Source organism: Triticum urartu, unplaced genomic scaffold, assembly GCF_056163025.1.
Source record: "Triticum urartu cultivar PI428250 unplaced genomic scaffold, HENAU_Tu73 scaffold2, whole genome shotgun sequence".
Lineage (NCBI taxonomy): Eukaryota > Viridiplantae > Streptophyta > Magnoliopsida > Poales > Poaceae > Triticum > Triticum urartu.
The window spans coordinates 13,288,067-13,315,092 of NW_028260368.1; the positions used below are offsets into that span (position 1 = coordinate 13,288,067).

A 27,026-nucleotide genomic window follows, 5' to 3' on the forward strand; every position below is an offset into this window, starting at 1 on the left:
GCGTACAAAAAGCTCACGTCCTTCTTTATCTCTAAAGACGGGATGTCCTAACCATCCAACAGCTATTCCATCCCCATTGTCCATTGAGCCTGCTCTGAATAATCCCCCTTTTGCCGGATTATTACCAATATAATCATAAAAGGCTAATTTTTCGGGAATTTTAGACCAAGCTTCTGATAAACTAAGATTTTCGGCTAAACCATTGCTAACTCTTCGATATATTTCTTGCTGAAAGTATCCCTGATCCCACTGATAACGAGTAGGCCCAAATAATTCGATTGGGGTCGTTGCTGACCCATACCACATAGTTCCAGCAACTACGAAAGCTGCAAAAAAAACAGCAGCGATACTACTGGAAAGTACAGTTTCAATATTGCCCATACGTAATCCTTTATATAGACGTTGAGGCGGACGGACACTAAGATGGAATAAGCCCGCTAATATACCCAATGTACCCGCAGCAATATGATGAGAAGCTATTCCCCCCGGAACAAAAGGATCAAAACCTTCTGCACCCCACGCTGGATTTACAGCTTGTACTTTTCCAGTTAGTCCATAAGGATCGGATACCCATATCCCAGGACCATACAAACCCGTTACATGAAATGCCCCAAAGCCAAAGCAAGCCACCCCTGCAAGAAATAAATGAATTCCAAAGATCTTGGGCAAATCCAAAGAGGGTTTTCCCGTCCGCTCATCAGAGAATATTTCTAGGTCCCAATATACCCAATGCCAGATCGCTGCCAAGAAACACAAGCCAGAAAACACAATATGCGTACCTGCCACACCTTCATAACTCCAAATACCCGGATTTGTTACAGTTCCTCCTGAAATACTCCAACCACCCCACGAATCCGTTATTCCTAAACGAGTCATGAAGGGAATTACGAACATACCTTGTCTCCACATTGGATCCAGAACAGGATCAGAGGGATCAAAAACTGCTAATTCGTATAAAGCCATTGAGCCAGCCCAACCAGAAACTAGAGCTGTGTGCATTATATGCACCGCAAGCAATCGACCCGGATCATTCAATACGACAGTATGAACACGATACCAAGGCAAACCCATGGAAATACCCCTTTAGCAAAGAAAAATAGACACGATGTCGCTTTATTTTATCGCATTGAAAAAGACTATCCATATCCTATGTACCTAACCCTTCTAGGGGATTCTGTGTCAGAAAGCGCGAATATTTATTTCATTCCATTAAAAATAAGAAGCCAATTCTGTTCATAAGAAGAAAGAGAAGCAGATCTATTCTATACTCGATAAGTGCCAATATGCAATGGGTAACTTGGCCAATTTGGAAAAAACGAAGAATAGATCGCTACCCCTCTTTGTTTAGCATTCAAATCACCCATTCCCTTTTCTTTATTCAATCTGTCTTACATTCCTTATATGTATAACCTTTCAATCTACGTATTAATAGAATCTATAATATTCATATAGAATAAGAATAAAAATTAAGACAATAAACTGCGGATTCTTTCTTTCTGTTCCATTCTTACGTTTCCATATTAAAGTGTGGTTTTCTTACTTAAATTTAATAATATTAATCTAATATGCCCATTGGTGTTCCAAAAGTACCTTACCGGATTCCTGGAGATGAAGAAGCGACTTGGGTTGACTTATACAATGTTATGTATCGAGAAAGGACACTTTTTTTAGGTCAAGAGATTCGTTGCGAGATCACGAATCATATTACAGGTCTCATGGTATATCTGAGTATAGAAGATGGAATTAGTGATATTTTTTTGTTTATAAACTCCCCAGGCGGGTGGCTAATCTCAGGAATGGCTATTTTTGATACGATGCAAACGGTGACACCAGATATATATACAATATGCCTCGGAATAGCCGCCTCCATGGCGTCCTTCATTCTGCTTGGAGGAGAACCCACCAAGCGTATAGCATTCCCTCACGCGAGGATTATGCTTCACCAACCTGCTAGTGCTTATTATCGGGCAAGGACACCAGAATTTTTACTAGAAGTAGAAGAGTTACACAAAGTTCGCGAAATGATCACAAGGGTTTATGCAGTAAGAACAGGCAAGCCTTTTTGGGTTGTATCCGAAGACATGGAAAGGGATGTTTTTATGTCAGCAGACGAAGCCAAAGCTTATGGACTTGTCGATATTGTAGGGGATGAAATGATTGACAAGCACTGCGATACTGATCCAGTGTGGTTTCCAGAAATGTTTAAGGATTGGTAGTGTCCGGATTTCTTGTAAAGTTATTTCACAGCTAAATTCGTGTTTTCCTCGATTTAATAGAAAATAGAAAGACTTCATGATGAGCAATCATCAGGTTAAGATGGATCTAAACCAATCCATTTTTTTCTATATACATACAACATGCCGACGGTTAAACAACTTATTAGAAACGCAAGACAGCCAATACGAAATGCTCGAAAAACGGCCGCGCTTAAAGGATGCCCTCAGCGTCGAGGAACATGTGCTAGGGTGTATGTGCGACTCGTTCAGATCATGACTTCAAACAAATATAAAAAAAATTGAAGTATCCATGATTAGTACCAATGAATAGGATATAGCTTCTCTATCCTAGATTTCTATGGTATATGGAATTTATGGTTTCCTTTGGTGCAAATCCAATTATCTAAATTGGAAATAAGAAGCAATTCTCCCATTGGTAGCAAATGGTTATCCATTAAGCGGAGGAAATAGTAATAAAAAGAAAAAGGCTTATGCTCCTTTATCTTAAAAGAACGGACTAACAGGGTCAGCTACTTAGCCAACTTTCATAATTAAATACCGTCACTGTATGGATAACTCTTATTGTGAAAAGAGCTATTTACTCTATAATGGATAGGTAGAGCCAAAGAATGTGGACTATACAAGTTCGCAATACCTTTTGATGAAAGAAAGGGCTCCGGTGTATAGAGAGGGCCTCACCGTTTAAAAGGGAACCATAGAAACGATGGAACCCACTATTTTTTTTAGTATTATTAGAATGAATTTGTTATTTCGTATAGAAATAACTGAACGGAGTGGAATAAAAAATCGTGGTTGGGAAGGTTACTATAGCAAAAGCCATTGGAATTAATATTTTATATATCGGAATAATTAGTTTTGTTATTAATGAGAAAAAGGGTGGCTAAAAGAAGAGAAATCATTAGTTATTCATTAAGGTTAATTTGATTCAATGACCAGAGTTCCGCGAGGATATATAGCCCGGAGACGACGAACAAAAATGCGTTCATTTGCCTCAAACTTTAGAGGGGCTCATTTAAGACTTAATCGAATGATTACCCAACAGGTAAAAAGAGCTTTTGTTTCCTCTCATCGAGATAGAGGTAGGCAAAAGAGGGATTTTCGTCGTTTGTGGATCACTCGGATAAACGCAGCAACGCGGGTATATAAAGTATTCGATAGTTATAGTAAATTAATACACAACCTGTACAAGAAGAAATTGATTCTTAATCGTAAAATGCTTGCACAAGTAGCTGTATCAAATCCAAATAATCTTTACACGATTTCCAATAAAATAAAGATCATCAATTAAAGGTATAAATAAAGTAATATACTGGAATAATAAAAGATGAATTCCCGGAGAGGGAACTCCGGGAAGATACAATAAATTAAGATTAAGTGGTAGGAATCAACGAGCTGGATTACTTTCTTTATAAGTATATATAGGTCTGGCCCTTTCGAATTCGAATAAAACATCAACAATCGGAACTTAAGTTCCGGTTGTTGTTTCTTAAATTTTGGTTGTTGTTTCTTAAGTTTCGATTGGAATTGTACTTTTGCGTTAATTGAGGAATATGTCTATTTTTTCTGGGTCTAGAACCTGTAATTATTGAAATTGACTGGGCTTGAAATTGCTTTTCGTTCTCATAGTTACGAAACGGTAAGAAAGATAAAATACGAGCCTGTTTTATAGCAAGAGTAATTAATCGTTGTTGTTTCAAGGTTAATCTATTTATTCGTCTCGATAATATTTTTCCTTGTTCACTAATAAATCTATTAATTAAACTCATGTTTCTATAATCAATTCGATCTCCCGGGCCAATCCGGGGACGCCTACGAAAAGGTTGTTTAGATTTACGAAAAGGTTGCTTGAATTTACGAAAAGTTTGCTTGGATTTACGAAAGGGTTGCTTGGATTTATTAAAAGTTTGCTTGGATTTACTAAAGGGTTGCTTAGATTTAAGAAAAGGTTGTTTAGATGTATACATGATTTATTCCTTATTTAAAATTTGAAAATTTGAAAATTCACTTCTTTATTTTATTAATTTAGGATCCAGAAGAAGTAGTTTTTCTTTGATCCATATCTTATTTGATTCATATTATAGTATATGAATACCCTCTATACATATGAAATAATATCTACCGGAAATCAGATGAGTTGATTTGTATTTTGTATTCTATACTATGTTTTCTTTATATATTAAATATGAAGTTCTTACTCTTTCTGTTGTTTGGAAAGATCAAACACACGATGTTCCTATTTCTTTATTTCGTGATGAGTCGTATGCTTGCGACAATAACGACAAAATTTTTTGAATTCTAATTGTCCGGGTGTATTGTGGCGATTCTTTTGAGTACTATATCTAGAAATCCCCGTCGATTCCTCATTGGCACCTTTTCGAACACAACTGATGCATTCCAAAATAACTCTGATTCTAACATCTTTTCCCTTGGCCATGAACCTCCTTTTCTTTTTGGATTGACTTAACTTAATTCTTCTACTTATTCTTTTATTCTTCTATTTTGAATCCGAAGAAGAAGAATAAAATTCATTAGAATAATTTTTTTTTATTCTTTAATTAAGTAATAAAAAATAGAGAAATAATTAAAGAATACAATCCTTGTCGAATTAGCAAAGATTTTGGTTCGAAATCCTTTCATTTAATTAGCCAGCCCCGCCTTTTCTATGCTCTGATTTCTGAGGCCTTATTTAGCTTGGGTACCCCTTTAAATTGAATTTCTATTTTCAAAAATGGGGTTTACCAAATTTTTAATGACTCTGAGGTTCAACCCAATCCATCTTTTCTTTCTTTTTCCTTCCGATACTAAAAAAAGATTGAAAAGGATCAAATTTTGTCATATCACGAAGAAATCTATCCCTCCCATAGCAATAACTAGAATTAAAAAAAAGGGAATGACAAAGCATCTGGGAATAAACGATTAATTTCTATCAATAAACCTGCTAAAGCACCAAACCATAGAGTACTTAGCACGGGTGCTACAGAGAGATATGTTTTTATATCCCGCATTGAAAATCCTCCTTCCTTGTTGGAATACATATATGATCATAAACTCTTGCCCAAGATTGTTATGCTATATATAAAATGAACCATATCGACGAAATTTTCCTATCCCTAAAAAAGAAAAAGATGACCCCTTCTTCCTATATATTACCAAGGAAAAGTAATCCTTCTTTTATAGGCGAAATTATATTGGATTTTATATGTATATAATTCCTTAATTATATGAGACCAAAAAGAAGAAATGACACGAGGGTTCTATATATAGATAGAGAAAGAAAGAAGAAGAAAATTATGATGTGGAAAAGAAGACAGGAATTGTGTACAATGGCATTGTACAACAATTTAATTTGGAAAAGGGATGTAGCGCAGCTTGGTAGCGCGTTTGTTTTGGGTACAAAATGTCACAGGTTCAAATCCTGTCATCCCTACCTATTACTTCTTTCTTCTTTATAGGCAGTAGCGACGAGATCAATTAAAGTAAAGTGGGTATAACTTGAATTTGTGGAGACTATACGTACGTGAGATACATTAGGAATAGAAAAAGATTTTCTTTTTGAATGAATGAAAGCGCTCTTAGTTCAGTTCGGTAGAACGCGGGTCTCCAAAACCCGATGTCGTAGGTTCAAATCCTACAGAGCGTGATTCCATCTATTTTATGTCGAAGCAGAGTAAAATAACTTAACAAAATTGAATTGTAACTCCAATTTCAATTTGACCTCCTCTCTGGTCTGGAGGAGGTCAATCAAAAAAAAAAAATGACTCAATCAAAGATCCAACTGATCCCCACGCCTGTATTGCAAATACGCAGTCACGAATAATCCCGCTAAAGTAATAGGAATTAGGCCTAAGACGATTCCAAATAGAAAAACTTCAATCATTTCGATTTGTTCGAGGGGATAAAAAAAGAGGTACGATCTATCCCTAAATAGTACTCTAAATTATCCACGAATCTCAATGACCAAGAAAAGAATTCCTAATTAGTCTGGAAAAGAGTCGTAGAATGCCAGGAATCCCAAAGAAAGATTTTTCTTTTCTGAATTATAATTATTCAGTCAATTCAAATAAGGCGTATCTTGTTCAAGCCAATAAATAGAGCTGGGGTTATAGTTAAAGCAGCCAGTAGAAAACCAAAATAACTAGTTAAAGTAAGCATGAAAGAGTTAAATTCCATTTATTTTTTTTTACTACACTACATATGTTGGTAAAGCATTTACCTAAGTTATGGAAAATTCATAATTCATCAGTTATTTTAGATAATACTAAAAAACAAGATAGAGTAAGATACAGAAGTGTAAAAGAAAGTGGATTCATCAGATGATACATGAGTCCCTAATTCCGAATCAAGAGATTTGTTGTGGAATTTGTCAATTGAGTAAAGTAATAATATTAAGAACTAGATCATCTAACCCCATTGAATGAAAAAAAGAAATTCAATTTTCAGGGAAATTTTTGAATAAGAGATAAATAAACAATTGAATTTGAAAAAAAAAACTTCTTTCTATTTTGGATAATTTCTTTTTCAATAGGACCCTCTTTTTGGAGTGAACGATCGAATATTCCCCTATTCCTTCTTATTTTAACTGATTGTATTCCATATGGAATAAGAGGAGAACAAAAGCATTCCACGACCTGCCAAGGGGCTGTTAAAAAAAAAAAAAAAAGAAAGCTCTTCCTTGAATTTACTTTATTTTTATTCCTTTTTCGAACTCCAACCAAAGTAGATTCGAAGACGAGTCACTTCAATTATCCTTTTAAGTTCTATTCTATCTTCTGTCTTTCCCTATTTCATCTCGTAAAGTTCCGCGCTCGCAGTTTGGTCAAGAAAGTTAGACCTAATCCAACAAACAATACAAGGATGAATTACGAATTATGAAAGGATAGATTTCACATATACTTGTCCTTGTATTGTGTCAGTATGAGAATATCCTTCCTAAATTATTTATCCAAACCTATTGATCATTAACTTAGATTTTCCCAAGATTTTGGCTGCTATTCCGAATTACTCTATTATTCCGAAGCCAATGAAAAGTAAGTAGAACCTACAAAAATGGGGTTTTCTATTGATGCCTTGAATAACATATAGCTTACCTATAGACAAAAAAAAAATAAAAAAGTAATTATGTTTCGGAACCAGGCAAAACCAGATTGCTGTGCCATAGGAAGGATAGCTATACTAATTCGGTATACTCAAAATACACCTTTGGTACAAAATTGACAATCTCACAAGGATGAAATATCAGTAATTTTCTATTTACTGGTCGATCCCATCTTTTACGGAATCAATTCCTTTTTTGAATGTACAAAAATTTTGGGAGTTCAGCATGTCTGGAAGCACGGGAGAACGTTCTTTTGCTGATATTATTACCAGTATTCGATACTGGGTTATTCATAGCATTACTATACCTTCCCTATTCATTGCGGGTTGGTTATTTGTCAGTACGGGTTTAGCTTATGACGTGTTTGGAAGTCCTAGGCCAAACGAGTATTTCACGGAAAGCCGACAAGGAATTCCGTTAATAACCGACCGTTTTGATTCTTTAGAACAACTCGATGAATTTAGTAGATCCTTTTAGGAGGCCCTCAATGACCATAGATCGAACCTATCCTATTTTTACAGTGCGATGGCTGGCTATTCACGGACTAGCTGTACCTACTGTTTTTTTCTTGGGATCAATATCAGCAATGCAGTTCATCCAACGATAAAACAAATTCCAACTATAGAACTATGACACAATCAAACCCGAATGAACAAAATGTTGAATTGAATCGTACCAGTCTATACTGGGGTTTATTACTCATTTTTGTACTTGCTGTTTTATTTTCCAATTACTTCTTCAATTGAGAGAAAGAAAGAGACTAATAAGAATTCTCTTATCCCATTTGGAAGGATACCATCCTTATAACTACCCATGACTGTTTTTGTCTCTAGCATGACCAATTGATAAAATGTGGAGGAAAGTAGGGGAAATGGCCGATACTACTGGAAGAATTCCTCTTTGGCTGATAGGTACTGTAGCTGGTATTGCTGTGATTGGTTTAGTAGGTGTTTTCTTTTATGGTTCATATTCTGGATTGGGTTCATCTCTATAGTAATCGGAGGGACCAGATTGTAAACATGAAAAAGTAGGAGCTTAGCGGGTCCTTACCCCCCTTTATCTGATTAGAGCGGAAAGGACCCGCGGAATTTTTATTTTACTCTTATAACGCGAATTGAATCTATTCGATTCACTCTTATGAAGCAACAAGAAAAAGAGATCACTCGAGGATCCAATATCTTATTCCACGAAGGAAGTATCCTGAAAATCCTTGATTTAGTTTCGAGTAATAAACTAATAAAACCTTAATCAAAACTATTCAACTAGCCTAAAAATAAAAAAACCTTCAATGGAAGAGTTTACTTTTTTTTTGCAAAATTTCTGTAAATTTGAAGTTGAACTTAATTAAACAAGCCAAGCAATTTGCTCACAATCACAAGAAATTTTTCCCCCGCCATATTTTCTTCCCCTCTGTTTGTCCACTACCTCGGCTAAACCTAAGCAAAAGAAAAAGAGGTCCAAGAGACAGACCCGAATAAAGAAGAAATAGTAATCTTTGACGAATTAGGAAGAAAAAGGATTCTTATTTTGATACAAGAAGAATCGGCACAAGAAAAAGGCTTTTTCTTGTGCCGAATAGACGATTAAGAAGACCTGCAATCCCTCCGAAAAAGAAGAAATTTTAATTTGATTGTTCTCGCCTTTGCCTTGGATTCTCTTCTTTTGCATGGGATATAAATAAGGAATTCCAGACATCTCATAAACAAAAAGCAGTCTAAACAAAAAAAGGATTTCCAAAATAGATCATAGATAATTCTAGCAATTGCCAATAAATCGAGGCTTTTTACCAACTTGATGGTAAGAAATCCCGGGACCTAGAAATTCATTTCGTACAATTGAACCTTTTCAAACTGTTTCTTTTTGAGAACCAAAAAAACTTGTGCCAAAATAACGGATGCGAAGAAGAACAAAAGGCCTTGGACACGTAATGGATCCTGAAGCACGATTTCTGCGTCCCCCTGACCAAAACCTCCCACATTAGGATTGCTTGTTAATGGTTGATCAAGCTTGATGGATTCCCCCTCTGAAACAAGAAGTTCTGGTCCGGGAGGTATAATATCAATCACTTGGCGTCCATCTGATGCATCAACTATGGATATTTCATACCCCCCCTTTTCTTTACGTAGTATTTTTCTTACTATACCTGTTGACGTAGCATTATAGACTGTATTGTTACTCTTGCTACCATCAGGATAGATCTGTCCTCTTCCTCGGTTTCCCCCTACATATATGGGATATTTTAAGAAATGAGCATCTTTCTTCGTAGCAGGATCAGGGGAAAGAATGGGAAAGACAATTTCACTATATTTCTTACCGGGAACAGGGCCTATCACAAGAATGTTTTTTTTATCGGGACGATAACTCTGAAAAGCAAGATTTCCTATCTTTTCTTTTAACTCAGGGGAAATACGATCGGGCGGCGCTAATTCGAATCCCTCGGGCAAAATAAGAACAGCACCTACATTCAACCCTCCCTTTTTTCCATTAGCAAGAACTTGTTTCAATTGCATATCATAAGGAATTCGAAGAACTGCTTCAAATACAGTATCGGGAAGCACAGCTTGGGGAACTTCAATATCGACGGGCTTGCTAGCTAAATGGCAATTGGCACATACAATTCGTCCAGTTGCTTCTCGTGGGTTTTCATAACCCTGCTGCGCAAAAATGGGATATGCATTTGAAATAGATGTCCGAGTTATTACGTATATCATGATCGATACAGAAATCGATCGAGTTATCTGTTCCTTTACCCAAGAAAAAGTATTTCTATTTTCCATGTCCAATCGCAGATCCCAGAATTTCTACAATAAATTAGATAGGTAGCTAAGCTAATCTAGTTCCCTATACACGAATCTGTTGTCATTCTACTGCAACAGTTGTACTGCAATGATGAATACCTTAAAGTAGGTATAAATAGAAAGAATTTTGCTAAAATGGAAAAGGGCTTTCTTTCTAAAAAAAGATGCTTGCTAATTTGATTAATATTAATATCGGGAGATCAAATGAATTTATGCTTCACTAATTGAATGATAAATGACTACAAGCGAAGGAGATAGACGATTTAAACAAAAAAAGACCCAAAATTTCAAACATGTATCTAGAATTACTGGAAAACTACAAACAAAAATAGTGAAAATAAGCTCGTTAGGAGCCCATCCAAAATCGTTGTAGACCCAACGAATTACTAGTTCCCAACCACGGGTGGAGTGAAATCCAACAAAAAAATCAGTAACTAAAAGAATAAAAAAAGCTTTTATTGAGTCATTTAAATTATAGAAGAATTCCTGAACCCAAGAATTCAAAATGACAAGTTCCTCTTTACCCAGAAAAAAAGAACCACTTAGAATAGCCAAACAGATTATATTTGTCGAGAAATGCAAAATGGTATGGAGATGATCCTCATTATTTATTTTGACCCATTGTATTATTTCCTTGTGTATTCCTGTAGGAGGTTTTTGTACATGTGTCTTTAGTTTCCCTTTTATCATCTCGTCCAAGAGAGAAAGTTCTTCTAATTCTATGAATCTTTCTAGAATCCTTTTCTCTTGAATATCAGTTAAGAGAGTTTCGGATTGCCTGGTATTCCACCAATTCTTAATCCAAAGTTCCAGACATTTGTTAAATGAGGAAGAGACCCCCCAAGGCAAAAGTACGATAAATACAAGATATAGTAAAGAAGGCAATGCTTTCTTTTTTTTCATTTTTGATCTGTAAATGGAGTTGTTAATGAATATGCTTCATTCGCTGACTCTATTCCATTCCCTGACTCTATATGATGATATTTCTATTTCATGATATTTCTATTTCTTTGAAGCAAAAACTCTATAGGTTTGATACCCTGTATCTATTCTTCTTTTTTGTATATTAGTTATTAGTGGAATTTCAGTGCATTGGGTTCTTTCTTAGATCTAGATGGAATGAAATAGTGAAATAGAATAAAAAAAAAGCCCTTTCGGATGAAAAAGGAAGAATAGTATGCGATATATCTAACTTGGATAAAAAAAAATTAAAAGCAAATTTCTCTTATCCTCGTTTGTTCCTTCCTTTAGATAAATACTTAAAAATCCCCTTACAATAACAAATCCAATTTAGAAGGGACTTCCTCCCTGTGTTGAGAAAACTTTTCTTCTTCCAATTCTTCTTTTCTTCATTCAACTCAGTTCAAAAAAGATACCTCAAAATACTTCAATTGGTACGCGCAAGAAATAGGCCAATTCGGCAGCTTTTTGTTCAATTTCTCGTGGAGTAAAAAATTTATCATCAGTACGAGTCAAGGGAATGATCCCCTGGCCCCGGATTTCCATATAAAGAATACGACGAGGATAAAGACCCTCTTTAACCTGAATTCTAATTGATTGGATATCCCGCATAAGGAATCGAAGGAAGACGCGACGTTTTATTCCAGGGAATCCCCAACAAAAATGCACACTATTCCCTCTTTTCTATCGAATCGGTCATAACCACTACCTACATTCCACAAAATAGTACACCACAAGTAGGAGCTAATGAATAGGCCTGCGATTCCGTAGAAAGACATCACGACCCCCTGCGGAAAAAAAAGAATTTCTTGAGATGGAAGTATAGATATAATATTCTTACCAAGATAACTGGAAATCCCAACCGATAAGAATCCTAGTGAACCTAGAAAAAGAATACAGGCCCAGAAAAAATTACCCCTTTTTCGAGAACCTTTTAGAAGTTCTACCCATATGTGTTCTGATCGCCAATTCATATTAGATATACTAAATCCAGCAGCGGTCGATTGAAATTGAGAGAATAAGCTAAATAATTTTGACTTTACTTTTTTTGATTCTGAAATCGCCTTCAGCAACTAGTACTCCTGTGAAATAATAGGTTAGATACATTGACTTTCTATTCAAAAAATATTCGTTGATTCAATTAAAATAAATAAAATAAAACTCGCTATACCTGGCTCTGCATATTCATGCATTTATGCTCGTAGCCTATATCCGCATCCATAACCGTTTTTCATTTGTGTGTAGAAAGTGTGTGTAGAAAAAGCCACATACCCTACCATATTATATTACTTACACTAAAAAATACTAGACAATCTTATTTTTTTGCACATAAAGAAATAAAGAAGTCATTGCAATTGCCGGAAATACTAAGCCTACTAAAGGCACGAAAATAGAAGGTAAGTTTAAATCCGTCATGGAATAGGTGTCTCAATTCAAATTTACTATTTCTATCTAGTCGAAAAATATCTTAAGATTCTTATGATATAATTAAGTATATCTATTATAAGGAATATTGACTATTGTATTGTATTTTTTATTTTTAGTTTGAAAAATATTCTGTAAAAAAAATGAAAGGATAATAAGAAAATTCCAAAAAAGGAGAACTAATTAAAAAGATTTTATTTTGATTTTCCCATCCTCATGGCCTTTCTATCTTTCTAATCTAATTTGAAATTGGATTCAAAAGAAAGCGGTTAGAATTTACTTCCTGCATACATACTTCTCTAGAAGCGCATACAATAATGCGTGGTAAAGGCGGAAAAATAGTATATTCAATCAAAATCAAAGGGCAAATTATCTTACCTACTATAGATCCCCTACTACCCTCTTAGACTTTAAAAGGCGATATACCACCCAAAGAAAGGGTATGAAAATGCCGGGTGGAGTTAGCTTTTCGACGAAGACCTGTCCCGTGCAGCGAAGCCCTGTTAGTAAGACCCCCCGCAATAATGGATTATAGAAGAATATTATTCCAAATACTCCTCTGGACGCATATAGTAGCATTGCGATTCCGAATCTTTTTTATTTATGAATATGAACAGAAAAAATTCATTGTATCGTTGGGTCGGAGCGGAGGTTTGGTCCAGAAAAATTAGAAACAAAACGTCTACTCTACCGCATTGAAGTCTATAGCGCTGTATTTCCACGAAAGTATAATTCTTACCATCAGGATACGATCCTTTCTTTTGAACTAAACGTCTCTACGATGGGTCCAGGTTCTATGTCCAATCCCAAATCAAGGATTTCTCGCTCTTGATCGGAGTCATAAACTAAAAAAAAAACTACCTTTTTATCCTTTTTCTCAAGGTTATAGAAAACTTCCTTATCTAGTTCTAGCATTTTGAAAAAAAAAAAATGCTTCTTTTTTTACACACAGTTCGAGTCACTTGTTGACTCACGATTACGCCTGTTAAAAGTTTCAAACGTCCTCTTTTTTGAAATTGAAAGAGAGTCCTATAAAAAGGTCTAACTTCCAAACTATGTCTTTTTTCATTCATTCTCCTTTAGTTTTTTTCTCTATCTAGAAGTGGAATAGAATAACCCGGTTGAAGGGTAATGATCATACGTCTGTAATGCATTGTATGGCCCAGAATAGGTCCTATTCTTCTACCTTTTCCAGGTAGTCGATGGCTATTCACAGCTACCACCTTAACACCAAAGAAGAGTTCGACCCAATGCTTTATTTCTGTCTTAGTGAATCCCGATTCGACATTAAAAGTATATTGATTCTTTCCCAATAAACGAAGACTTTTTTCTGTAAATACTGCGTATTTGATTCCATTATCATTATCATATGATAATACTATATTTTATTATTTTATTATTTTATTTGTATTTCTTTATTGTATTATACCTTAATATATATATTCTAGATATATAGAATAGACGAATCTCAATTTGTCAAGTCTCATGATCATATCATGATCTATTTTTATTCGGCTCAATCTTTTTTTTCTAAAAAAGATTGAGCCGAGTTTAATTGCAATCAATTAGAAGAATAAAGAAGAATTACTGCATTTCATAACTGATTTTTTTCTCTTTTTATTTCGTTTCTTTTTTATTTATACCTTCTTTATCTTTAGTTTTATCTAGTTAATCAATAGTATCTACCGGCTCGAACTCGAATTTGATCGCCTTCCATACTTCACAAGCTGCGGCTAGTTCAGGACTCCATTTGCAAGCTGCTCGGATAATTTCATTACCTTCGCGAGCAAGATCGCGCCCTTCGTTACGAGCTTGTACACAGGCTTCTAAAGCCACTCGATTAGCTGCTGCACCAGGTGCATTTCCCCAAGGATGTCCTAAAGTTCCTCCACCAAATTGTAATACAGAATCGTCCCCAAAGATTTCGGTCAGAGCTGGCATATGCCAAACATGAATACCACCTGAAGCTACCGGTATAACACCTGGCATGGATACCCAGTCCTGAGTGAAAAAGATACCGCGAGCACGATCTTTTTCAATAAAATCATCGCGCAATAAATCAACAAAACCTAAAGTCATTTCGCGTTCCCCTTCTAACTTACCTACTACTGTACCGGAGTGGATATGATCTCCCCCAGACATACGCAATGCTTTAGCTAATACACGGAAATGCATACCATGATTTTTCTGTCTATCAATAACTGCATGCATTGCACGGTGAATGTGAAGAAGTAGGCCATTGTCGCGGCAATAATGAGCCAAAGTAGTATTTGCGGTGAATCCCCCAGTTAAGTAGTCATGCATTACAATAGGAACCCCTAATTCTCTTGCAAATACAGCTCTCTTAATCATTTCTTCACATGTACCCGCAGTCGCATTCAAGTAATGCCCCTTGATTTCACCGGTTTCGGCCTGTGATTTATAAATAGCTTCGGCACAAAAGACAAAACGGTCTCTCCAGCGCATAAATGGTTGTGAGTTTACGTTTTCATCATCTTTGGTAAAATCAAGTCCACCACGTAGACACTCATAACACGCTCTACCATAATTTTTTGCGGATAATCCCAATTTTGGTTTAATAGTACATCCCAATAAAGGACGACCGTACTTGTTCAACTTATCTCTTTCAACTTGGATACCATGAGGCGGGCCTTGGAAAGTTTTTGAATAAGTAGGGGGAATTCGTAGATCCTCCAAACGTAGAGCACGTAGGGCTTTGAAACCAAATACGTTACCTACAATGGAAGTAAACATGTTAGTAACGGAACCCTCTTCAAATAGGTCTAATGGATAAGCTACATAACAGATCCATTGGTTGTCTTCCCCAGCAACAGGCTCGATGTGATAGCATCGTCCTTTGTAACGATCAAGACTGGTAAGTCCATCAGTCCAAACAGTTGTCCATGTACCAGTAGAAGATTCGGCAGCTACTGCAGCCCCTGCTTCTTCGGGCGGAACCCCAGGCTGAGGACTTACTCGGAATGCTGCCAAGATATCAGTATCCTTAGTTTCATACTCTGGGGTGTAGTAAGTCAATTTATAATCTTTAACACCAGCTTGAAATCCAACACCTGCTTTAGTTTCTGTTTGTGGTGACATAAGTCCCTCCCTATAACTCTTGAATTAAGAATTCTCACAATAACAGGGTCTACTCGATGTTAATTAGGCGTAAATGAAACTTTAGCAAAAATCTCGTAAAACAAAAAGGATATTCAATTAATATAATATCAACTCATTAAAGAAAATTGAGGGCATGCTTAGGTTAATGAATATGTTTCATTCATATATAATGCGTACACCCTGTGTATGTTCTATCCTATAGGAATTCCAATATAGGAATTCGATAGGAATTGAGTTGTTGTTATGGTAAGTTAACACGGTTCGTTATTAAACCATGGATTTGATTTACCAAATCCATAATTATTGTATACTCTTTGATAGATATAGCGCAACCCAAATTAATTCCTAATCCTTATTTTACAAGTTCTTAATAGTTCTCTTTTCTTATTTTGAATGCAAATACCTAACTAAATACTAATAAAATTCTTTGTTGACAGCAATCTATGCTTCACAGTAGTATATATTTTGTATATCGAAGTCCTAGATAGGAAAGTAGAGTAGGCACAGATCCTCCACAAAAGGCAAAATGTATATGAAAAAAAAGATTGATTGAACTTTCCAATGGACTCATTCCATGAGTAAACGATTGAATGGGATTCGCTTGGGCAACGAAATCAAGTCCTGGTCCCCTTTTCTCTCTTATTGAATTAACTAATTCATTTCCTTTTTACTTTTGGATTTTTTTTGATTTGATTTGGCATTATTCAACAATAAAAAAAGAAAAATTTCGACAAATTCCTTTTTTTTAATTATGTGATAATTATGAGAACCAATCCTACTACTTCTCCTCCCGGGGTTTCCACAATTGAAGAAAAAAGTACAGGTCGTATCGATCAAATTATTGGACCCGTGCTGGATGTCACTTTTCCCCCAGGCAAGTTACCTTATATTTATAACGCTTTGGTAGTCCAGAGTAGAGACACTGCCGATAAGCAAATTAATGTGACTTGTGAGGTACAACAATTATTAGGAAATAATCGAGTTAGAGCTGTAGCTATGAGTGCTACGGACGGGTTGATGAGAGGAATGGAAGTGATTGACACGGGAGCTCCTCTCAGTGTTCCGGTCGGTGGAGCTACTCTCGGACGAATTTTCAACGTTCTTGGGGAGCCTGTTGACAATTTGGGTCCTGTAGATAGTAGTGCAACGTTCCCTATTCATAGATCTGCGCCTGCCTTTATCGAGTTAGATACGAAATTATCCATCTTTGAAACAGGTATTAAGGTCGTCGATCTTTTAGCTCCTTATCGACGTGGAGGAAAAATAGGACTATTTGGGGGGGCTGGAGTAGGTAAAACAGTACTGATCATGGAATTAATCAATAACATTGCTAAAGCTCATGGGGGCGTATCCGTATTCGGTGGAGTAGGGGAACGGACTCGTGAAGGAAATGATCTTTATATGGAAATGAAGGAATCCGGAGTAAGTAATGAAAAAAATATTGAGGAATCAAAGGTAGCTCTAGTCTATGGCCAAATGAATGAACCACCGGGAGCTCGTATGAGAGTTGGTTTAACTGCCCTAACTATGGCGGAATATTTCCGAGATGTTAATAAGCAAGACGTGCTTTTATTTATCGATAATATCTTTCGTTTTGTTCAAGCAGGATCAGAGGTATCCGCTTTATTAGGGAGAATGCCCTCCGCAGTGGGTTATCAACCTACTCTTAGTACAGAAATGGGTTCTTTGCAAGAAAGAATTGCTTCTACTAAAAAGGGATCTATAACTTCGATTCAAGCAGTTTATGTACCTGCAGACGATTTGACCGACCCTGCCCCTGCCACAACATTTGCACATTTGGATGCTACTACCGTACTTTCCAGAGGATTAGCTTCCAAGGGTATTTATCCAGCAGTAGATCCTTTAGATTCAACCTCGACTATGTTACAGCCTCGGATCGTTGGCAACGAACATTATGAAACTGCGCAAAGAGTTAAGGAAACTTTACAACGTTACAAAGAACTTCAGGACATTATCGCAATTCTTGGCTTGGATGAATTATCGGAAGAGGATCGTTTAACTGTAGCAAGAGCAAGAAAAATTGAGCGTTTCTTATCACAACCGTTCTTTGTGGCAGAAGTTTTTACTGGTTCTCCAGGAAAGTATGTTGCTCTTGCGGAAACTATTAGGGGATTTCAACTAATCCTTTCCGGAGAATTAGACGGCCTACCTGAACAGGCTTTTTATTTGGTGGGTAACATCGATGAAGCTAGCACGAAAGCTATAACCTTAGAAGAGGAGAACAAATCGAAGAAATGAAATTAAATCTTTATGTACTGACTCCTAAGCGAATTATTTGGGATTGTGAAGTGAAAGAAATCATTTTATCCACTAATAGTGGCCAAATTGGCGTATTACCAAACCACGCCCCCATTAACACAGCAGTAGATATGGGTCCTTTGAGAATACGCCTCCTCAACGACCAATGGTTAACAGCGATTCTGTGGAGCGGTTTTGCGAGAATAGTTAATAATGAGATCATCATTTTAGGAAATGATGCGGAACTGGGTAGTGATATTGATCCGGAAGAAGCTCAAAAGGCACTTGAAATAGCCGAAGCTAACTTGAGTAAAGCTGAGGGTACGAAAGATTTGGTTGAAGCGAAGCTCGCTCTCAGACGAGCTAGGATACGAATCGAGGCTGTCAATTGGATTCCCCCATCCAATTGAAGACAATCCAGTGGTTTATAGTTGATACAAAGAAAAAGGGAAGAGGGGTAGAAAAAGTTATTAGATAGCGAAGCGAAGTAAGTCCAATGCTATCTAGTAATTTTTCTACCTACTTACCTACTATTGGATTTGAACCAATGACTCCCGCCGTATGAAAGCAATACTCTAACCACTGAGTTAAGTAGGCAATTTATCACCACAAAGGAAGACCCATTACTTCGATCGATTATATATTGAATCCCTTTTCTAAGCAATACCGCTCTGTTATTGGTCTGTTATATACTAAATACTAAACTAAATACTAAACAGATACAGATCAAAGGGGTATCCTCTGGCATTAGAAAATATTCATCTTGACAAGAAATTATCTATATGTTAAGATATCTCTGATAAGGGCTATAGCTCAGTTCGGTAGAGCAACTCGTTTACACGTGCGCCAATGCTTTTCAAAGGAGCTTATTATGCAATGAACATAATCGATCTTATTGCAAAATCAATGTCTTACTTCATAGATTCGAGAGAATAGGAGAACAGTAGCCTGACAAACAGTCGGTTCAGTCCGATTCAGGTGCCAATTCAGGTGCCTAATCAAATAGAACCCTTATGGATTTGCTAGTTGATAAGGTAAATATCCAGCCCACTAAATGCTAGGCGTAATGAGGATAAGGGCCTCCAAAAAACTTCTTTTCGTTCTATGAACTTTAAGGTGTATGAAGTCTCATAGTTAACTCTTGCAGTGGAACGATAGAGACTCCATTTCACTTAGGTTGATTTAATTTAGACCGGAGGCAGACCTAAGTCAAGGTAATCCTCCTTTGAAACACTTTGGTATTGCTCCTAGATAGATCATAATACAAAAAATCAATCAGAGCACAGGGAGCCATCTCATTATCTTTCCGTAAAGAAAAACTATGGTGGACTAACTGATCTTTAAATCAGTTTATGAAAGAGCCCAATGCAAAAAAATGCATGTTGGGTCTTTGAAACAGTTCAAATCATTTCGATAATAATCCGTTTGATCTGTTTTACCGAGAAGGTCTACGGTTCGAATCCGTATAGCCCTAATATGCCCTTTTTTAGATTTTAGGATCTCTATCCTATGTTTTCTTTAGTTTAGTATAGTTTTCATTTTCTCATTAGTATTTGTTTATAGACTGGATAGGCGCCTGCGACATAGAATAGAGATAAAAGCATTACCAAAGGCTCATTCATCGAAAATCAAAATCATACAGACAGGAAAAGAAAAACGAATTTCTATCAAATCAATAGAAGAAAGGATCCTTTCCCTGATTTGAATCCCGTCCTCCTTCAAATAGGATATCTCTAGACTTCCCTATAATAACTGCAATGATTTTATCCATTTTGCGAATTCCTACTTTGTTTTAAGTATATTTATTACTTTGTTTATAGATACATTATGTAAATTGATCAACTTTAAATAGAAAAAATAAAGTAAAGAGTAAATAAGAAAACAGAATATTCTGTCTCATAGTTCTGAAATAGAGTTCTTTATTTTTATTTTATAGTATTACTTCTCATTAATTATACTGCATAGATTAGTCCTACTATCTTAATTAGGTTCTAATTTAGTAGTATTCTCATTTTTATTTAATAGTCTCTTATTATTTTATTATTAAATATTAAATAAAGGATAGAGCTATTCTTTTTTCTAGAGATTCTAGAGAAAGCGAGACAAAGTGAAACGAGAAAGTTTTCTTTATATAAGAATTAGATCTACATACACCATATCTAAATAGAATGGAAATCCAAAAGAAAGGGAGTTGGGATTCCATTGGATGAATCTTTAAAGAAGATGCAGCACAGAGGAAACAAAGGCTAAACTTAAACTAAGCGCTTTTGTTTGAACAAAAAAGATTCTTGTTTCACCGAGGAAAAGAGAGAAGTTCTGGATAAATTGACAATGCTGAATTGAATTGACTAATTTAAGTTCCGCCTATTCCACATTAATGGGAGTACATTATGTTTCTGCTTCACGAATATGATATTTTTTGGACATTTCTAATAATAGCAAGCCTTATTCCTATTTTGGCATTTTCGATTTCAGGACTTTTAGCCCCGGTTAGTGAAGGACCAGAGAAGCTTTCTAGTTATGAATCGGGTATAGAACCCATGGGAGGGGCTTGGGTACAATTCCGAATACGCTATTATATGTTTGCGCTCGTTTTTGTTGTTTTTGATGTGGAAACCGTCTTTCTATACCCTTGGGCAATGAGTTTCGACGTATTGGGTGTATCCGTTTTTATCGAAGCTTTGATTTTCGTGCTTATCTTAGTTGTTGGTTTAGTTTATGCATGGCGAAAAGGAGCCTTGGAATGGTCTTAACTGAATATTTAGACAAAAAAAAAGAAGGAAAAGATTCTATTGAGACAGTTATGAATTTGATTGAGTTTCCCTTACTTGACCAAACAAGTTCCAATTCTGTTATTTCAACTACACCAAATGATCTTTCGAATTGGTCAAGACTCTCCAGTTTATGGCCCCTTCTATACGGTACCAGTTGTTGTTTCATTGAATTTGCTTCATTAATAGGCTCACGATTCGACTTTGATCGTTATGGATTGGTACCAAGATCAAGTCCTAGGCAAGCAGACCTAATTTTAACAGCCGGTACGGTAACAATGAAAATGGCTCCCTCTTTAGTGAGATTATACGAGCAAATGCCTGAACCAAAATACGTCATTGCTATGGGAGCCTGTACTATTACAGGGGGAATGTTCAGTACGGATTCCTATAGTACTGTTCGGGGAGTTGATAAGTTAATTCCTGTGGATGTCTACTTGCCGGGCTGCCCACCTAAACCGGAGGCAGTTATAGATGCCCTAACAAAACTTCGTAAGAAGATATCGCGAGAAATAGTTGAGGATCAAACTCTATCTCAAAATAAAAATAGATGTTTTACTACCAGTCACAAGCTTTATGTTAGGCGCAGTACTCATACAGGAACTTATGAGCAAGAATTGCTCTATCAATCACCATCTACATTAGATATATCTTCTGAAACTTTTTTCAAATCCAAAAGTTCAGTACCTTCCTACAAATTAGTGAATTAGGAGAGGGGCTCTTTTGTGTAGAAAAATAAAAAGCAGGGCAATCTTTCAAACTTGCATCCGAAATGTGAAATATTTATACAAAGAGGGAGAGATGAAGACAATGCAGCAGGGTTGGTTATCTAATTGGCTAGTCAAACATGAGGTGGTTCATAGATCTTTGGGCTTTGATCACCGAGGAATAGAGACTTTACAAATAAAAGCAGGGGATTGGGATTCCATTGCTGTCATTTTATATGTATATGGTTACAATTATTTACGCTCCCAATGTGCTTATGATGTAGCACCCGGTGGATCTTTAGCTAGCGTGTATCATCTTACGAGAATACAATATGGTATAGATAATCCAGAAGAAGTCTGCATAAAAGTCTTTGCCCAAAAGGATAATCCTAGAATTCCGTCTGTCTTCTGGATTTGGAGAAGTGCCGATTTTCAAGAACGCGAATCTTATGATATGGTGGGAATCTCTTATGATAATCATCCGCGCCTTAAACGTATCCTAATGCCTGAAAGTTGGATAGGCTGGCCCTTACGTAAGGATTATATAACCCCCAATTTTTATGAAATACAAGATGCTCATTGAATGATAAGAAATTCATGCTCACTTATACAACACAACTCCAGATTTTATTCAAGTCAAGGAATATTTTTAGGTTCTTTTCCTAGATGAAACGGAATACCTATTTATAATTAATTCCTAATTATACAAAAGCATTCCAGATAGACTGAGCAAAAAAAGGGTTTCATTTGGATTCCCCTATTTTGAAAATCGCATATTAATTTCCTTCATATGAACAGAAAAATAGGATGACTCAAAGAAGTTCTCTACCAGGAACTTTGTACCGCGCACATTACTTAGCACAACTAGGAAAATAAGATAAGATAAAGATAAGCAAGACTAAAAAAATATTCGTCGGAATAGCGGAATACAAAATTAAGAAACGCAAAAAAATAAAGGGGAATCTCACCCCCTTCTTTATCATAAAGAAAAGATATATTTTAAAACTTCTTTAAAAAGAAAAAGAAGTGCCTCTATATTTATATTATAGATTTATCCACTTAGATGAATAAATATTATTAATGAATATGTATCACAATCCATCTCGAGGTATTTGGATCAATACCTATTCGGTGGATCTTTTTTTTTTTTTTCTCTGCCAGGAACCAGATTTGAACTGGTGACACGAGGATTTTCAGTCCTCTGCTCTACCAACTGAGCTATCCTGACCTTTTCTTGTGCATCATCCTAGTAGAGTATTTGTATCTATGTCAATTAAAAGGACTAAAAATTAATTAAAGTATTTCAAATTTTAAATTTGAAAATGGGGGGGGTAGTCCTATGCATTGTGCATGGTTTACTTAAATAAAACTTAAAAATAGAGTGAATAACCAAGATTTCTTGCCGATACTCTAATAAAAAAGAAATCTATTCAATGAATAGGATAAGATCCATTGAGTTCTCTTCGCATTCCTTTGTGAAAGAGTAGAATGAGAAAGCTAATGAATCTTAAACCCATTGCATTGATAAAAAGAAAAAAAAGTGCATTGATAAAAAGAAAAAAAAAAAGAGGATAAATAATAATAATATAGTATAGTTAGGGAATAAAAGAGGATTTGGGGATAGAGGGACTTGAACCCTCACAACTTATAAAGTCGACGGATTTTCCTTTTACTAGAAATTTCATTGTTGTCAGTATTGACATGTAGAATGGGACTCTCTCTTTGTCCTCGTCCGATTAATCCACTTTTTTAAAGATCTCGAAAACTTTGAATTTTAATTGAAGAATTTGATTATTCAATATTCGATTGGAGTGGATTCACAATAATGAAAAAAAAAAATTATGATATGAGTTTTTTATTTCATAATCATTATCATTTCTAATTTCATTTTTAAAAAAGATAAAGAACCTATATTATAATTAGAATATAATATGAGTTCTGTGATTAATCGTTTGCTATGTCAGTATCTATACGTGTTTATTAAATGTATAAGGTATAAAACCCCTCTTTCTCTAATTTAGAACTAGAAGGAATTCCACTAACAACACAACGTAATTAACTCGATTCGTTAGAACAGCTTCCATTGAGTCTCTGCACCTATCCTTTTCCTTTGTATTCTAGTTCGAGAACCCCTTGTTTTCTCAAAACACGGATTTGGCTCAGGATTGCCCTTTTTTAATTCCAGGGTTTCTCTGAATTTGGAAGTTACCACTTAGCAGGTTTCCATACCAAGGCTCAATACAATCAAGTCCGTAGCGTCTACCGATTTCGCCATATCCCCATTTCCCTCTTCTTTGAGACCAGGATTCCTTGTGTAATTTCATCCATCTCTTAGTTTTTTTTTTGAATCATTGAGTTCATCACTCAACGTAGTCTAGCAGTTCAGTTCGACTCTATTTGAGAGACCTCGCTTGCTTATTGCAATTCAGAATTGAATTGATTCTATCCTTGATGTATTTGCAATTCAATCCGAATCAATATATCCAAAAGTTTTTATCTCCCCCACCTCCCGTCTTACTTTTTTATAGTATTCAAAATTATACTATAACGCTTGATATTTATTCTTTTTTTCTAATCAGAATTAGCAATTTTATTTACTCTGACTCTATGTTCCCCTTAGTGAAATATTAATCCTCAAATTATTAACAAATAATAAAGTCTATAATGATCGAATGAAAATACCAATAAATTCTATAATTTTATTTTTTAATATCCTATAGTTAAGCATATCAAGCTAACTTTATCTTTAAGAAGTTTTAGTATTTTTTTATTTTTATAAGTATAACTTCAAATTTAGAACTAGTTAATAGCTAAGATTAATAACTAATATCTGAGATTTTACGGATTTCCTATACTATACCTATTTCTATTTGTTACACTATTTCCGTTATGTAAGCCCACTTAGCTCAGAGGTTAGAGCATCGCATTTGTAATGCGAGGGTCATCGGTTCAAATCCGATAGTCGGCTTTTTTTTCTCTATCGATGTTCTACGAACAAGAATCTCTTTTTTTCCGAATTAAATGGAGAATCCAGGATCTTTATGTTTTTTACCTTACAATTTTGCTAGATACAAAACAATAAAATAAATAATATATATACAAAAAAAAAAGATTTTGATGAAATTCCATTTTTTGGGGTACTTTAGTTGATTTTACTCTGTTTATCCTGTAGTTTAATTCAGTTTTAATTTCGATGTATTCTGTAATGTAAATACAATGAAATTAATTGTGTAAATGAAATTTCAATAAAATAAAAAAAGGAGTCTTCATGTCCCGTTATCGAGGACCTCGTTTAAAAAAAATACGCCGTCTGGGAGCTTTACCAGGACTCACTAGAAAAACACCTAAATCCGGAAGTAATCTTAAAAAAAAATTCAATTCTGGGAAAAAGGAGCAATATCGTATTCGTCTTCAAGAAAAACAGAAATTGCGTTTTCATTATGGTCTGACAGAACGACAATTACTTAGATATGTACATATCGCTGGAAAAGCAAAAAGGTCAACAGGCCAGGTTTTACTACAATTACTTGAAATGCGTTTGGATAATATCCTTTTCGATTGGGTATGGCTTCAACCATTCCTGGGGCCCGCCAATTAGTCAACCATAGACATATTTTAGTTAATGGTCGTATAGTCAATATACCAAGTTTTCGTTGCAAACCCGAGATATTATTACTACGAAAGATAACCAAAGATCAAAAGGTCTGGTTCAAAATTATATTGCTTCATCGGACCCGGGGAAATTGCCAAAGCATTTGGCGATTGACACGTTGGAATATAAAGGACTAGTAAATAAAATCCTAGATAGGAAGTGGGTCGGTCTCAAAATAAATGAGTGTTAGTTGTAGAATATTACTCTCGTCAGACTTGAACTTAACGAAAAAAGGAAAGGTTCATAGAATTTTCTTCCCCTTCCCCTTTCCCCGAACCTAAATCGCCCTAAGACCATTACCATTAATTTGTATTTTCCCATCAACTAGCTAAAATTGATTAACCCTAGGATTAGGATCCTTTTTTCTTTTTTCCTCTATGTGTATTTTACATACCACAGTAATTTGCTATAGAGAATTTCTAATTTCTATTAAATCAAAATAAGATAATATAAGATATTATATTATTGCTGGAAAAATTGTTATTTGATTTGATACATTGTGATCCTTAACGTTGATGAATTAAGAAAAACGAAAGAGAGGGATTCGAACCCTCGGTAAACAAAAGTCTACATAGCAGTTCCAATGCTACGCCTTGAACCGCTTCGGCCATCTCTCCTACATAACTTATTATGGAAAATAAACTGAGTGAATAGCGAGTTTTCTTATTCTGCAGTACAGGTACAACCGCAACCACTCGGGGTTCCATAGTTCTATTGGAAAAATTCCTTTTGATCTAAGTGGAAGGATACAGGATTTTTTACTAGAAATTGCGCTCGCTATAAAATAAAAGTTTTAATTTGGGTTTTCCCGCAACTAAAGAAAAAGAAAATGGAAGAATTCTTCTTATTGCATAATAAAATAAAGAAACCTTAGAATTCCGTTTGCATAAGATACGCTACACCATACTATCGAAATCAAAAATAGGGTATGAGACAATTAATAACTTTGAAAACACGAAATAGTTGATAACATAAGTTGTTGTTCAGAAATAGGAAAGTGGAATGAAATCCAGTCTTAGTCAAATATTTCATATCTCTTCGTGTCCAAGCAGAAGGAAAAGGATACATTTGAGCTGAGCGGAAAATCCATATCTCTCTTATCCATTTAAAGCATATGGATTTAGAGTAGAGCATATGGGATCAATCTATTTATAATTATAAGAATCGAATGTGTTTGTTTTTATGTTATTTTGTGAAGGAATGAAAACAATTCTATATAGAATGGGTTGGGAATTATGCCTAGATCCCGTGGAAATGGAAATTTCATTGATAAGACCTCCTCAATTGTAGCCAATATTTTATTGCGAATAATTCCGACAACCTCAGGAGAAAAAAAGGCATTTACTTATTATAGAGATGGTGCGATTTGACTCTTTTTTTTGCTTTTTTTTAGCCCTACCTATACCTCAGTCTTACGAAAAAGAGAGGGGGTTGGCATAGAGAGAACCAAATTTGTAAAGCAAACAAACCACGCTTCGGGAAGGTGAGGCGAACTAACAATTCCTTCCGTCGTGTATCCTCGATTGATGCGGCTTCAGATACTTCAATTGTAGATTTGAGTATTGAGCGAAAGGTTACACCTACAGGATATGGTATGGTATGGATTACAGGCCAATCCTACTCTATTAGTATCCGTAGGCAGCATAGGGGAGAAAAGCACTACACCTAGAAATAGGAATCAACAAGAGAAAAACTTTGTTAGAAATTACCCCTTTCCTGATCGTATCAGGGCTGGGAAGAATGGTTGGGATAACAAACAACCATCAGGTTTGTACTTTGGATACCCCTATAACCATCAAAGATCGTTGAAGTAGCTAATTCCTCTAAATAGGAGGCGTTGAGAACAAAGAAATTATTGGAGCTATCGTTTTCCTCTAGCATAATAGAATTCATTGGTGTTAAGAAAAACCTCTTGTGGGAAGGTTGGCTAGAGATTTCTTGGAAAAATACCAGCCCCTTTCGGTCATAATGAGACGGGACTAATTCTATTTTGATTCTATAG

At 35.6% G+C, this 27,026-nt stretch overlaps 4 non-coding genes across 4 annotated transcripts; 3 read left to right on the forward strand and 1 right to left on the reverse strand.

The window, feature by feature from the left end:
• Nucleotides 1-5,590: 5,590 nt before the first annotated feature.
• TRNAP-UGG (transfer RNA proline (anticodon UGG)) lies at nt 5,591-5,664 on the forward strand. Its single transcript has one exon. It is a non-coding gene; the product is annotated as a tRNA-Pro (tRNA).
• A 139-nt stretch (nt 5,665-5,803) lies between these two features.
• Nucleotides 5,804-5,877, forward strand: TRNAW-CCA (transfer RNA tryptophan (anticodon CCA)). Its single transcript has one exon. It is a non-coding gene; the product is annotated as a tRNA-Trp (tRNA).
• Nucleotides 5,878-22,527: 16,650 nt separating this feature from the next.
• TRNAF-GAA (transfer RNA phenylalanine (anticodon GAA)) lies at nt 22,528-22,600 on the reverse strand. Its single transcript has one exon. It is a non-coding gene; the product is annotated as a tRNA-Phe (tRNA).
• A 1,667-nt stretch (nt 22,601-24,267) lies between these two features.
• TRNAT-UGU (transfer RNA threonine (anticodon UGU)) lies at nt 24,268-24,340 on the forward strand. Its single transcript has one exon. It is a non-coding gene; the product is annotated as a tRNA-Thr (tRNA).
• Nucleotides 24,341-27,026: the final 2,686 nt, after the last annotated feature.